This window comes from Artemia sp. Qi Xiang Cuo, chromosome 1 (assembly GCF_049724085.1).
Source record: "Artemia sp. Qi Xiang Cuo chromosome 1, ASM4972408v1, whole genome shotgun sequence".
Taxonomy (NCBI): Eukaryota; Metazoa; Arthropoda; class Branchiopoda; order Anostraca; family Artemiidae; genus Artemia; species Artemia sp. Qi Xiang Cuo.
Window position 1 is genome coordinate 93,781,189 of NC_142794.1, and position 16,128 is coordinate 93,797,316.

General features: G+C 36.2%; 1 protein-coding gene across 2 annotated transcripts in view; it reads left to right on the forward strand.

Moving 5' to 3' along the window:
* The first annotated feature begins 477 nt into the window (after positions 1-477).
* LOC148956940 (uncharacterized) overlaps positions 478-16,128 on the forward strand; it is an 80,538-nt gene continuing 64,887 nt past the window's right edge. The window contains exon 1 of one of the 2 annotated variants that reach the window (XM_089096911.1): positions 478-597. The gene's annotated coding sequence lies outside the window, so the exon portion shown is untranslated. The remainder of the gene's footprint in view (positions 598-16,128) is intronic. The other variant, XM_089096902.1, reaches the window with a different exon arrangement.

Below are 16,128 nucleotides of genomic sequence, written 5' to 3' on the forward strand. Positions count from 1 at the left end.
GTGATTTTCATTAAGATTCCATGAGGTTTAGGCGGAGTTTTTTCCTTGTTTTGAAAACAAGGCAAATTTTCTCAGGCTCGTAACTACTGATGGGCAAGACTCAAGTTGATGAAACTTACATATTTTTATATCAGCATAAAAATCCGATTCTTTTGATGTAGTCCTATCTTTTGGTATCGAAAGTTTGTTTTTTAGAATTTCGGTTAATATTCAGCTGGGTCGCTCTTTTGTTCGTTACCACGAAGTGTTTAGTAGTAACTTCAGTGTCATTAGAGTTATTATCTAGTGTCTTTTTTTTAGGAACGTCGTAAATCATATCTTCTTTTCCTGTGAATATTAAATAAAAAATAGCTATACTAAAAGTTTCACCTGGTATCATTTTTTCCGACAGATGTTGAACAAATTTATTTTTAAGTTTTTTTATCTGTTATAAAGCCGTAAATTGTTTGCCATAAATCTTTTTTTGGCTCAGCACTGAAGAATTTCCACCTGTGAAGAAAAATTAAAAAATAAGCAAAAAAACGCAAATCACCTGAATAAAGTACAAAACATTATAATAAATTCCCCATCTATTCTAATAGGATAGAAAACGTCAAGGTAATTAATTTTGTTTACTCTATTTATTTATTAAACATATATGATGCTACTATCTATGCTTAATCTCTAACCTCCCCTCTTTCATAAACAAATTTCTTCACCTAAAAATTACTTCGTTAATTTTGAATTTGTTGCATATAAGGTATAAGGTCCTAGGAGTATGCTGCCTTGGTGAATTTGGAAACCTTAAATCGAGCTCATTTTTCAATACTTCACAATGACCTGACCTTTGAAAGAAATTTTATTTGCGAAAATGATTAAATAGACAAAAGACAAGAAGACCTGAACAAGAGACCTGAAGATGCAGAAGTTATTTAGAAGCTTGCAATAGCGTCACATACGACATGCTTTTAAACCTAGAAGTAGAAATGTGCCTTTGGTTTTGCACCAGTTTTTTTTTCTACTTTATTTAAAATAATAAACAAAAAAAGGTTTAAATGTTATTTTAATAGCAGTTAATATCGAGCAGCTACATTCCTCAATACTTCCAAGGACAAAATGCCATATTTATCCATCCTTCCAACCTCCTCGGCAGCACTACACTTTTTTGGAGACATCGGCGATATAATCTCAACCCTTTTCCCCATCTTTGGGTAAAGGAGGCAAAGGGGCTCAGAAGCGGTCCAAAAGACTCTTTTTCCTGTAAGAGTTTCAACAGAGTTTAGGGCACGAGAACTCTATAAAGGGGCCTAAAAATTGTCAGACACTTTTACTTTTTTTTCTCATTTGTTAAGAAAAAAGTTGGCTTAGAAAAAAACCATAGAAAAAAGTTGACTGGAGGGATTGGCTACCCCAGATTAATTTCAATTAAGATGGAACTGAACCAAAAGGAAAACAAGAAAGGTAAAAAAGAAAATTTTTGGTTTTATAGTGCTATTAAATTAAAAAAAACAAGTTTTTCAACAGAAAGTAAACAGCAGCATTAAAATTTAAAGCGAAAACAAATTATTACGTATGTGATGGGGGCGCCCCTACTCAATAACTCGCTCTAAAGTTTGAATTTTGCCCCAAATCCATAAGAATTACTCCTGAATCACAAAGACCAATTAATTAGAATAAACAGCTCTTTTAATAGTACTAAAAAACAGTCGCATAAAAGGTGAGATATTGACGAGGGAGCGACCCCTCTCGTTTACGTAGTAATTTCTGCTTGTTTTAAGTTCTAATGTTGGTCCTTACTTTCATTAAAAAAAAACTTGTTTTTTTAATTTAATTTCTTATCGTTTTTTAAATAGTTCTGGGGGACCCGGCTCCCCCTTCATGGAACATACCCTTCGCCCATGAAAATTCCTCTATGGAAAGATTCTCCTATGTAATTTTTGGTCCCTTAAAAAGGGCGTTAGAACTTTGGATTTTCGATCAAATGAGTCCTCTCCCGATCTTCTACGATCACTGGTTCCATATGATCACCCCGGGGGGGGGGGGAAACAAGAACAAAAACAACAAATAAAAGCGCATTCGTGATTTTTCTTCTGGTAAAAAATGCAAAATTCCTCATTTTTATACATAGGAGCTTGAAACCTTTACAGTAGGGTCCTCTAGTATTCTTAATCTAATGGAGTTATTTTTATTAAGATCACTTGAGGTTTTGGGGGCGTTTCCCCTTTTTTTCAAAAATTGGGCAAATTTTGTTAAGCTCGTAACTTTTGATAGGCACCATTGAATTTGATGAATTTTACATATTTTGAACTTTGTTCTAAAATTCGATTCTTTTGATGTTCATAGAGCTTCGGTTACTACTGAGCCGCATCGCTCCTTACTTACTGCTCGTTACCACGAACTACTAGAAAAGCAATGTTGTCAAAAGACGTATCTGTATTATGTAAGGAATGGCTAGATTTATTAAGTAGAAATTTTCGGGGCTTGTTGAGGGAGATATTGATCTAAATCAAAAGAAACCATGTGCATCAAGGTTTTCAAAAGGTCTTATCTGCAATATCCTGGAAATTCTAAGAGTTGAAACTTTCAATACCTGTTGAGAGTGCTGTTAAGCTTAATCAAAAGACTTTGTCTGCACCTAGATAGTCCAAATAACTTATATCTATTATCTAAAGAACCCATAATGGTATTCAGTTAAAATTGTCAGGAATATTGAGGGGTATTTCGAAGCACATCAATCAAGCAAAGTTATTAAAAGGGTTTATCTGCGATACCTCAAGAACGCCTAATTGAATTAACTTAAAACCCTTAAAGGGTCTTGAAGGGGACAGCTGATTAACATTTGTCTGTGCTTAGGGCTATAACATAACACCCATCGATTTTTAAAATAGTGACGAACCAAACCTTGAAGCATTCTATCGTAATAACAGCCTCTCAAGAATCCACTGAGCCCTCCTCTGTTCAACGAATTTCCCGTGTATGATGCTGCACAGGGCTGCTCCTCACAGGTGGTAGCCTAATTGTACACCTCAAAGACTGGAACGTGTATCAATACCAACGATTAGAAAAACTACTTACCACAGGGGCCGAGAGGCATCTTCTCGCTCACCGAACCCCAATGATCCTTCCGCAGGTTCACCTACGGAAATCTTGTTACAACTTTTACTTCCTCTAAAGGATCAAGTTTAAATAACTTTCAACCACACCAAAACGGCCCAGAGACTGCCCTGGCGAGCCGTCCGAAGTTCTCACTAAATCATTCAATTGGTATGGGGGTCAGAGTGGTTTCGACCTTATAGAAGCTTAAAGACTGTGCAGAATTTTAGTCAATTTATCGGAATAATATTCCATGTTCCCATCCATCCAATGCTCTATAGTACAAATAAAACAAAAATAGTTGCAAAATTTGGTTCAATATACATATAGCAAGCCAAAATCTTTATTTTTAAGGAGACGAACCGAAAAATGCTTTAGTAATATTTTTTTTTTTTACCCCCCCCCCCCCCCCCCAAAAAAATATGTCATAAGAAACGAACAGAAATCAATTTTCAAAAAACTTTTTCTACAAATAAATCTTTGCAACGGCAGGTAAAGAGCTATGTTAAACTTAAAACGAGATGAATAGAGTCAAAAAATGATTCAAAATTAGAACGAACCTAAACCTGCATTAAATAAACAAGTAACACCCAAAATGAACAGAAATTAGAATAAATGATTATGCCAATCTTGAAACGAACAGAGAATACCACAAAAAGGAGCAGGGATGGCTCCCCTTATACCTTCTATAGACCGGAAAATCATTTCCATTCGACCCAAAACAAAATATATTTCTAACATTTTGTCTTTTATAAAATTATTAAATATAAACTTGCGAATACTTTAAGGAACTAATATCAATATAAATTAAACTGTCAAACTGCATTTCAATAAATCTTTTCAGTAATTTGGGTTATTACGATTATTTTCTTTCTTTTTCCACTGATTTTATGGCTAATAATAACTTACAGCTCAAAACAAGAAATGCTCTAAAAAGAAATGTGGCCATTAGACAGCTATTAAAGTATAAATGAAACTTAAAACGAACAGAAATTAAATAAACAATGTAAATGAATAAATAAATTAAACTTAATTTAAAAGAAACTTAAGCCAAACAGAAATTTAATAAACAATGAATGCGAACAAACATACAATATATATTAATGTAAATGAATAAATAAATCTTAAAACGAGTGAAACTTAAATTGAATATGCAAACCTTGTTTGAATCGAATAAAAATAACTACAAACAAGAGTTTGGGTATCGTCTCACTACAGAAGCCTAAAACCTACTGCGTCATTGGCGGTTTACTGAAAACAATTCTTTGAAATATTTTCAGTTTTGTAACTTTAAGAAATCAAAAATTAATTAAGATTTTAGGGAATTAAAATCAGCATATTTATATTAAAATGACAATGCACATTTTTTTTTCAGTAAACTCATTTGAATTTTTTGTTCAGTAAAGTACAAATTATATTCTGGTCTTTAGAAAGCATAGGGGTTTTGAACCCTACTCACATTAATCTATGCTCGTCTTAAGTTTATTTTAATTTTATTTTTATTTTTATTTTAATTTTTGTTCGTTTTGGGTTTCATTTATTTATTGATACTGATTTGGGGTAGTTGTATGCTTGGTAGATTTTATGATAGTCCGGACGCCAGGTGTTGAAAATGTGAACCATACCACGACGGAATGGGGCTGCTACGAGAATTAGCCTACCCTCCACTCCCTAAATTGACCATGCAGATTCAAAAATATGAATGGCACTTGCAGGCGAGTGGTGGAACACTCCGAAACTTGACATTTTATTGTATTTTGGTGTTTAATGCAAGAAAATGCATGTTCCACAAAGTTTGAGGTGCAGTTTTCCGCTCAAATGGAAATGCCTAGAAGCCATAGAAAGTTTTCATAACAAACTAACACGATTAGTTACAAAAAATGGTAGAGTTAAAAAAAATGGCAAAACTATATGAGTCTGGAACAGTCTTGGAAAGTATAAACAAAATCAACATTAACGTTAGACATATAATGATATTAATTGCTGAAATATCCATCAGTTCAAGATTTTTTTTTCACTGTAATTTGCACTTTAATTTTCAATACTGTAAGAACTGGAAAAGAATAAATTTGCAATATGCGAGTAATTTTTTTCAGTGAAGCACCAATGACGCAGAAGGCTTTAGGTTTTTACATTTAAAGAAGGGGGAAGCATCCAAATTTTGCTTGTAGTGAAACTATATTTGTCTTGACCAATCTTGGAAAGAACTAATAAATTAAACTGAATATTTGATGCATAATGATATTAATTGGTAAAAGCTCATCAGTCCAAAATTTTACTGTAATTTTAATATTTATTTTCAGTATTAAGTACAAAAGAAAACATTTGTAATATAATTCGTTTTCAGTAAAGCGCCAATGACGCAGTAGGTTTCAGGCTTCTGCAGTGAGACAATACCCAAACTCTTGTTTGTAGTTATTTTTATTCGATTCAAACTTGATTTGCATATTCAATTTAAGTTTCACTCGTTTTAAGATTTATTTATTCATTTACATTGTTTATTTAATTTCTGTTCGTTTTAAGTTTCATTTATACTTTAATAGCAAAATGTTTGTTTTGTTTTAAGCTTGATTTTCATATTCAATCCAATCATTACTCGCTTTAAGATCTATTTATTCATTTATGTTATTAATTGTTGTATGTTTTTTGTTATGATTGTTTATTTAATTTCGCTTCGTTTTGGGTTTTATTTATTCTTTAATAATAATTTCTGGTCGTTTTAAGTTTTAATTATAACAGGTATTTTTATCTGCTGGGGTTAAGTTTAAAAGGGCCTTTACTTTTCTTTGAAAAACTTATTTTTCGGAAAGTTTTTTTTTAATTAATTTTTGTTCGTTTTTGATTGCAAAAAGTTTCAAGTTTTTATGGCATGGAGGGGTTCTTACTGTCCGATTATTCTTGACTTTAAAAAACGGATGTAGAACTTTCGATTTAAATCGAATGAGGCTTTTTTCAAAGTCTATACGATTACCTCTTTGATAAAAACCTTATATATGGACAATAGACAGCTTGCATAACTTGTGGACAGCTATTGACAACAAAGAATGGATTGAAAAAATAGCTCCAATAAGGGGTTTTAGACCATTTCACTTGCTGACACAAAGGGATCACGACTGTTTTGAATTGACCTTAATAGGAATTTGTCTGCCAAAGTAATTTTGCATCTATCATAGAGTATGTATTTTAACCTTATAATTGGAAAATTATAATAGATTTCCTATGTGTTTTTCCCATACAAAAAACTTCCCACAAGTTATAAACCCCCCTTAATAAGTTATGCCCCAGGGCATAACTTACAACGCCTACCCCTGGCCCTGGTGGGCTGTGTCGACACCGGAGTTTTTTTTTATCAGAACTTTGAACTATTTTAACAAAATGTCTATCTCAAAATTTTTATCTGATGCATTTAGGGCGTGGAGGTGGGAGAGGGGCTAGTTGCCCTTCAATCTCTTTTGACACTTAAAAAGTGAACAAGAATTTTCAATTTTCAATCAAATGAGCTCTCTCTAAAGTTTATACGAGCATCCCTTCCATAAGAAATAATATGAAGGATTCGGAGAATCCTTAATTTACAACTCTTGCCCTGAGGGCTTTGGGGGAGTTGTAATCCTCAAAGACCTAATTTCCAGAACTTAAAACTACGTTTAATAAAATAGCTGTCTTAAAATTTTAATTGGATGTGTTTTGGAAAAGGTGGGCGTGAGAGGGGGGCTAGTTGCTCTCAAATCACTTTCGACTATTAAAAAGGGCACTAGCCCTTTGAATTTCCAATCGAATTAGCCTTTTTTTAAGTTTCTACGACACCGCCTTCTATAAAAACCTTATATGCCCCCAGGGTTGTGGGGGAATGTCCTCCTCAAAAATATATTTTCTATCTGGAAATCAACTACGCTGAACAATATGGCTATCTACAAATTTTGATTGGATGTGTTTGGGGGAATGATGGGCGTCGGAGGGGGGGCTAGTTGCCCTCCAATCACTTTCGACTATTAAAAAGGGCATTAGCCCTTTGAATTTCCAATTGAATGTTCATGTTTTGAAGTTTCTACAACAACACCTTCTATAAAAACCTTATATGCCCCAAAGGCATAACTTAAAACTCTTGCCCTGAGGGTTGTGGGGGAGTGTCCTCCTCAAAAACATATCTTCACTCTGGAAATGCACTATGCTGAACAAAATGACTATCTCAAAAGTTTGAATGGATATATGTAGGGAAAAGGGGGGCTTGAGGGGGGGGGCTAGTTGCCCTCTAATCACTTTCGACTATTAAAAAGGGCACTAGCCCTTTAATTTCCAATCAAATGAGCCTGTTTTGAAGTTTTTACGACAACACCTTTAATAAAAACCTTACATGCCCCCAGGGGCTATAACTTAAAAACCCTTGCTCCTTGAGGGTTGTGGGGGAGTGTCCTCCTCAAAAATATATTTTCAATCTGGAAAACAAATACGCTGAACAAAATGGCTATCTCAAAATTTTGATTGGATGTGTTTGGGGAAATGACGGGAGTGGGGGGGAGGGGGCTAGTTACATTCTAATCACTTTCGACTATTAAAAAGGACACTAGCCCTTTAGTTTCCAATCGATTGAGCCTGTTTTGAAGTTTCTACGACAACGCTTTCTATAAAAACACTATATGCCCCCAGGGCATAACTTAAAACCCTTGCCCTGAGGGTTTTGGGGGAGTGTCCTCCTCAAAAATATATTTTCTATGTGGAAATCAACTACGCTGAACCAAATAGCTATCTGAAAATTTTGATTGGATGTGTTTGAGGAAATGATGGGCGTGGGGGAGGGGAGGGGGCTAGTTACACTCCAATCACTTTCCACTATTAAAAAGGGCACTAGCACTTTATTTTCCAATCGAATGAGCCTGTTTTGAAGTTTCTACGACAACCCCTTCTATAAAAACCTTATATGCCCCCCGGGCATAACTTAAAACCCTTGCCCTGAGGGTTGTGGGGGAGTATCCTCCTCAAAAATATATTTTCTATCTGGAAATCAACTACGCTGAACAAAATGGCTTTCTCAAATTTTGATTGGATGTGTTTGGGGGAATGATGGGCGTGAAAGGGGGGGGGCTAGTTGCCCTCCAATCATTTTGGACTATTAAAAAGGGCCCTAGTTCTTTCATTTCCAATGGAATAAGCCTGTTTTAAAGTTTCTACGACAACGCCTTCTATAAAAAACTTATATGCCCCTAGGGCATAACTTAAAACCCTTGCCCTGAGGGTTGTGGGCGAGTATCCTCCTCAAAAATATATTTACTATCTGGAAAGCAACTACGCTGAAAAAAAGGCTATCTGAAAATTTTGATTGGATGTGTTTGGGGAAATGATGGGCATGGGGGGGGGGGTGAGGGGGGCTAGTTACACTCCAATCACTTTCAAATATTAAAAAGGGCACTAGCTCTTTAATTTCCAATCGAATGAGCCTGTTTTGAAGTTTCTACGACAACATCTTCTACAAAAACCTTATATGCCCCCCGGGCATAACTTAAACCCCTTGCCCTGAGGGTTGTGGGGGAGTATCCTCCTCAAAAATATATTTTCTATGTGGAAATCAACTACGCTGAACAAAATGGCTATCTCAAAATTTTGATTGGATGTTTTTGGGGTAATGATGGGCCTGCGGGGGGGCTAGTTGCCCTCCAATCATTTTCTACTATTAAAAAGGGCAATAGCCCTCTAATTTCCAATCGAATGAGCCGGTTTTGAAGTTTCTACGACAACGCCTTCTATAAAAACCTTATATGCCCCCAGGGCATAACTCAAAACCCTTCCCCTGAGGGTTGTGGGGGAGTGTCTTCCTCAAAGATATATTTTCTTTCTCGAAATCAACTACGCTGAACAAAATGGCTATCTGAAAATTTTTATTGGATGTGTTTGGGGAAATGATGGGCGTGGGGGGGGGGGGAGGGGGGCTAGTCACACTCCAATCACTTTCGAATATTGAAAAGGGCACTAGCTCTTTAATTTACAATCGAATGAGCCTGTTTTGAAGTTTCTACGACAACGCCTTCTATAAAAACCTTATATGTCCCCAGGGCAACACTTAAAACCCTTGCCCTGAGGGTTTTGGGGGAGTATCCTCCTCAAAAATATATTTTCTATCTGGAAATCAACTACGCTGAACAAAATGGCTATCTAAAACTTTTGTTGGGATGTGATTCGGGGAATGATGTGCGTGGGGGCGGGGGTTAGTTGCCCTCCAATCATTTTCGACTATTCAAAAGGGCACTAGAACTTTCGATTTCCAATTGAATGAGCCCCCTTTGAAGCTTCTACGACGACCCCTTCCATATGAAGTGCCTCTGGGAAAAAAAATTAATAAATAATAATAAACATTGGAGCCGTATGGCCTTTACTATAGGCAACGCTACAGCGTTGCCTCTGATCATTGTCTTAGAAACTTAAAAAAGGGCTCATTCGATTGGAAATTCAAATGCCTAGTGCCCTTTTTAATAGTCAAAAGTGATTTGAGGGCAACTAACCTCCCTCTCACGCCCAACTTTTCCCCAAACACATCCAATCCAAATTTTTAGATAGCCATTTTATTCAACGTACGTTTCTAAAGTTAGGTCTTTAAGGATGATAACCCGTCCCCACCCCCACAGCCCTCATGGCAAGGGTTATAAGTTATGCCTTGGGGTTATATAAGGTTTTTATTGAAAGCGTTGTCGTAGAAATTTCAAAAGGGCTCGTTCAATTGGAAATTGAGAGGGCTAGTGCCTTTTTTAATAGTTGAAAGTGATTGGAGAGCGACTAACGCCCCTCTCACGCCCACCATTTTCCCAAACACATCCAATGAAGACTTTGAGATAGCCATTTTGTTCCACGCAGTTCAAAGTTCAGGAAATTAGGTCTTTTAGGATTATAACCCCCTTAGAGCCCTCAGAGCAAGGGTTTTAAGTTATGCCCTGGGGGAACGTGAGGTTTGTATGGAAAGTTGTTGTAGAAATTTCAAAAAGGGCTCATTTGATTGGAAATTGAAATTGCCCTTTTTAATAGTCGAAAGTGAGTGGAGAGTAATTAATCCCCCTCTCACGCCCATCATTTCCAAAAAACATTCAATCAAAGTTTAGAGATAGCCATTTTGTTTAACGTTGTTTAAAGTTCTGGAAAGTATGCATTTAAGGATGACAAACCCATAAAGCACCCAGGACAAAGGCTGTAAGTTATGCCCTGGGGTATATAAGGTTTTTATAGATAGAGTTATTGTAAAACTTAAAAAGGGGATCATTCAACTGGAAATTGAGAGGGCTAGTGCCCTTTTTAATAGTCGAAAGTGGTTGGAGGGTAACTAGACCCCCCCCCCTTACGCCCACCATTCCTCCAAAAAAATCCCATCAAAATTTCCAGATATTTTGTTCGACGTAGTAGAAAGTTCAGGAAATTAGGTTTCCCCCCTCCTCCTCGGCCCTCGGGTCTAAGGGTTGTAAGTTATGCCCTGGGGGCATCTAAGGTTTTTATAGAACGCGTTGTCGTAGAAACTTCAAAAAGGGCTCATTACAATGGAAATTGAAATGACTAGTGCCCTTTTCAATCGAAGACAGTGATTGGAAGGTAACTAACACCCCTTCAACGCACACCATCTCCCCAAAGACATTCAATCAAAATTTTTGAGATAACCATTTTTTTTCACGCAGTTCAAAGTTCAGGAAATTATACCTCTGAGCAGGACACCACCCAACAGTCTTCAGGGCAAGGGTTATAAGTTATGCCCTGGGGGCATATAAAGATTTTATTGAAATCATTGTCGTACAAACTTGACAATAGGCTCATTCGATTGGAAATTCAAAGGGCTAGTACCCTTTTTAATAGTCGAAAGTGATTTGAGGGCAACTAACCCCCCTCTCACGCCCACCTTTTCCCCAAACACATCCAATCAAAATTTTTAGATAACCATTTTATTCAACGTAGTTGAAATTTTGGGAAATTATGTCTTTAAGGATGATACACCCTCCCCCCCCCCACAGCCCTCAGGGCAAGGGTTGTAAGTTATGCCCTGGGGTGCATATAAGGTTTTTGTTGAAAGTGTTGTCGTAGAAACTTCAAAAGGGTTCATTCAATTGGAAACTGAATGGGCAAGTGCCTTTTTCAATAGTTGAAAGTGATTGGAGAGCTACTAACACCCCTCTCACGCCCACCATTTTCCCAAACACATCCAATCAAAATTTTGAAATATCCATTTTGTTCAACGTAGTTGAAAGTTCTAGAAACTAGGTTTTTTAGGATGATAACTCCCTCAGAGCCCTCATTGCATGGGTTGTAAGTTATGCCCTGGGGGCATGTAAGGTTTATATGGAAAGTTGTTGTAGAAATGTCAAAAAGGGCTCATTGGATCGGAAATTGAAATTGCCCTTTTTAATAGTCGAAAGTGAGTGGAGAGTAATTAACCCCCTCTCACGCCCGTCATTTCCCCAAAAAACATTCAATCAAAGTTTAGAGATAGCCATTTTGTTTAACGCTGTTGAAAGTTCTGGAAATTATGTATTTAAGGATGGCAAACCCTCAGAGCACCCAGGGCAAAGGCTCTAAGCTATGCCCTGGGGGCATATAAAGATTTTATAGATACAGTTGTCATAAAACTTCAAAAGGGGCTCATTCACTTGGAAATTGAGAGGGCTAGTGCCCTTTTTTAATAGTCGAAAGTGATTGGAGGGTAACTAACCCCCCTCTCACGCCCACCATTCCTCCAAAAATACTCAATCCAAATTTTCAGATAGCCATTTTGTTCAACGTAGTAGAAGGTTCTGGAAATTAGGTCTTTGAGGATGACAACCCCCCTCAGCCCTCAGGGCAAGGGTTGTAAGTTATGCCCAGGGGGCATATAAGGTTTTTATAGAAAGTGTTGTCGTAGAAACTTCAAAAGGGCTCAGTTGATTGGAATTTGAGAGGGCTAGTCCCATTTTTAACAGTTGACACTGATTGGAGAGCGACTAACGCCCCTCTAACGCCCACCATTTCCCCAAATACATTCAATCAAAATCTTGAGATAGCCATTTTGTTTAACGTAGTTGAAAGTTCTGGAAATTAGGTCTTAGAGAATGACAACCACCCTAACAGCCCTTAGGGCAAGGGTTGTAATTTATGCCCTGGGGGCATATAAGGTGTTTATAGAAAGCGTTGTCGTAAAAAGTCAAAAAGGGCTCATTCGATTGGAAATCGAAAGGCCTAGGGCTCTTTTTAATAGTCGAAAGTTATTTGAAGGCTTGGCATTTTATAGTAAAGGTCGATGTGGGTATAATGTACTATTTTTTGTTGTTGTTGTTGTTTAGACCAGTCTGCTTCATATCGAAGGAGTGGTCGTGGGAACTTCGAAAAGTGCTCATTCGATTGAATATAGAAAGGGCTGATGCACTTTTTAATAGTCGAAAATCATTGGAGGGCAACTAATCCCCCTCCCACGCCCCCCCTCCCATTTTCCCGTTATGTTTAAAAACTAAATGTTGCCTTAGGATTCAATCAAAATGCACTGTGTTAATGCTAAATTCCCAATAAGGCATCTCAGCAGTATTCCAAGAACGACTGAGGGTATTATGTTCAAACTTTCGGGGCCACTTCGGCTCTTCAAATTTAACCAAATCAAAATAGCGTAAGTGTATCCAAGCTATCAAAGAAAGTTAACAGATTTTTTTGAGAATGGTTTCAAGTTTTCCATTTCCGGTCAACTAGAGAGGTATGAAACTAAATTAAACACTACATTTTGTGTCCATATTTTTAAAAGGGTGTATGTTGTTAAAAATTGCTGAAAATTTTTCTCCAGCATACAAATAGCAGGCCAAAATATAAATCTTAAAAAAACGAAAAGATTTAAGATATTATTTTCTTTTTCCCTGAAAAGACTATGTCAATATAAAACGAACAGAAATTAATTAAAAAAACTTTTCCCACAAAATCAAGTTTTTCAAAGAAAAGTAAAGAACTCCATTGAACCAAAAATGAGCAAAAATAAAATCAAATAATGAACCAAGCGTGAAACTACCACAAATCAGCATTGATAAATAAATGAAACCCAAAACGAATAGAAATTGCAATAAATAACCGAGTCAAACACAAAACGAGCAGAAATTAACATAAGTTGGGCTCAAAACCCCTATGCCTTCCCAAGGCCAGAACAAAATTTGGACTTTACTGAAAAAAATACAAATGAATGTGCATTGTCAGTTTAATGTACATTGATATTTAGCAATCAAAATGTTAATATTATTTGATTTATTAAAGTTATAAAAGTATAAACATCTATATTTTTTCAGTAAAGTGCAAATTTTATTGATGTTGGTTTGTGGTAGTTTCGCGCTTGGTAGATTATCTGATTTTATTTTTGCTCATTTTTTGTTTAATGGAGTTCGTTACTTTTCTTTGAAAAACTTATTTTGTGGAAAAAGTTTTTTTGATTAATGTAAGTCAAGGAGCCGTTTCAAAGTCAAGACTTTGGAAGTCATACCTTCCAAAGACTAGAACTCAATTGGTAGTTTACCGAAGACAATTTTTATTTCGAGTAGTGTGTATTTATTAATTATAATATCGAAAAAATGATCAATATTACTAAATAATATTACAAAAAATTAAATATTACAAAAATATGTAATAATGTAATGTAAAATATGTAAAATATGTAATATGTAATATGTAAAATATGTAAAGCCAAAAATATGTAAAATATTACAAAAAAATAATAATCAATATTACTAAAAAGAACAAAGAACAACACAATATACAATGCTATTCATTCCTGAAAATCCCAGCAGTTTTGGCTTCATCAATGCCATAATCCGTACAAAATGAAAGTTATTATTTAGAACATATAATCAATGACTAATTACTTAATGGAACGTCTTTTTGATATTTATATGGTACAATATAGTTGCATATGAGCCACTGGAGACAGGGGATGCCTGTTAATTCTAAGGCATAAATTTTCTATGTTTTCCTGAGAGGTCCTTCGGATTAAAATGGAGAAGGATTTATCCCTCTTGCCTGCCATCATTTGGAAGAATAGATCTGGACTATACGTGAGAACCATAGCCCATAGTTACCAAAAGTTAATAAACACGTTGGGAAAAACTTCCTATCGAAAAAAAAATTGCCATTTGACACTAATTCAGGAATGGTAACTATTGTTTCGGTTCGTCTTAAAAGTAAAGGTTTATAGTAGTATGCTAGAATGCACTACTGAAGGTGATTGCGTAATATGCCTTACCAGGGTCATTTGCCTATGGATCCGACGAGTGATTGCGTAATATGCCTTATCAGGGTCATTTGCCTATTACAATGAACTCTACATGGGTTGGCAGACATGTTTTTTATTATGAAATCGATTTTTTGTGTGTCAGTCGATTAGAGAAAGCTGGTGGTTAGTCCAATATAATAACTTGATTGGTTGGTTTTCTAAAAAAGTTATTGCGATAGGATTACTCAATTTACATCTTAGTGTTAACTGGGACGATGACTTAGTCTAATTGCGTAGGTACTAAAGGAATATTTGAAGGTGGAGAAAAAAAAGGGGGTAATTAGTGATTGGATAATTTTAACAAGAAATGACTGAAATGTGTTTTGGAGGAAATGGGATGAATGTGTACTGTATAATACACAAGTGATGATTTGCACAGTGTTGTCAATTTTAAATAGTTTAGAAATAAAAAAATTAACAAGAAATGGCTGAAAAGTGTTTTGGGGGAGTTGAGTTGCACGATGGTTGACTTGCACAAGGGTTAAATTACATGCGGATTCAGTTACACGGGGATTAGTTAAATGGGGTCGAGTTGCACCAGGATTCAGTAGAATGGAGGTTCAGTTATACGGGGTTTCGGTTATACAGGGGTTCAGTTGCATGGGGTCGGTGGTCGTTATAATACACAAGTTCCATTTGAACAGTGTTGTGAGGTGCCCTACAACAACCCCAAAGGGCTCCACTCCCCCCCCCCCCACCCAGGTATTAGCGAAGTTACTCTGTGGTCGTTATACTACACAAGTTCCATTTGAACAGTGTTGTGAAGTCGAATACCACAACCCCAAAGGGCTCCGATCCCCCCACCCCAGCCCCGAGGGAAACCCCGGTCCTCAAAGGTTCTCTGGGCTCCCAAAGGACACACAGCGCTCCGATGGCTCTGAGCCTCCATTATAATACTTTTTAAGGCTTTATTATATCTTTTCAGAAACTCTAGTTTTTTGCAAGAAAATTATGGAAAATACAATTCTCTGTTTCAAATGTGAAACTCAAGTCCATTTTTGGATCGAAAAAATAAACTATTTCCTTAAAATCTGAGCTAATAAGGGTTTTTTACTGTAAACTCTAGTTTGTTGAAAGAAAATTAAATGAACCCTACAGTAGGATGTCCGCTACTATCCTAAGCTTCAGCTGAAGCTAGCTTCAAACATTGAACCTAAAATATTCAAATTACCATAGTTACGAAGTGTTTATAGAATTGGTGGTCTTTAAAAAGACCGTTGGATACTCATGAGTGTAATGACTATTGTAAAATTCATCGTTGTTTGTCATCCACTCAGTATGACTCCAATCTATGTCAGGGATTTGTTTGTTCTTCTTCTTCTTCTTCTTAGGATATCTCACACACATATTCCGAGAAGGAATATCTATTGGTACCCATTTACTAAAAAAACGAACCTCGTCCTCTGGGTTATTTATCTTACTCGGAAATATCTCACAACTAAAATCTTCCAAGTTGAATAATGGTATATCTGACTTGCATTTCTCGATTAAAAGTGTGTCAGTGGGCACATTCCCTTTTGTGTACAGTGCTGTTACGCCAAAAAAAACAGCATATCTCTCTGACTTCCTCCTGTACGTAGGATAAATCCTTCCCTTTGTTATAGGATGGAAGAATCATTCTATTATATAAACCTATTTTGTTTATAAAGTATAGTGTACTGCGCCACCTCTCTTCATTGTAAGCATACATATTATAATTTATATAACAGTGGTAACAAGAGACGTCTTGATGATCAGTAGTCAACAGTAGAAATGCGCATTCAAAAATCACTCCACACGCCGATTTCTTCACGCCAATATATTCGCAGTCGAAAACCCCATAC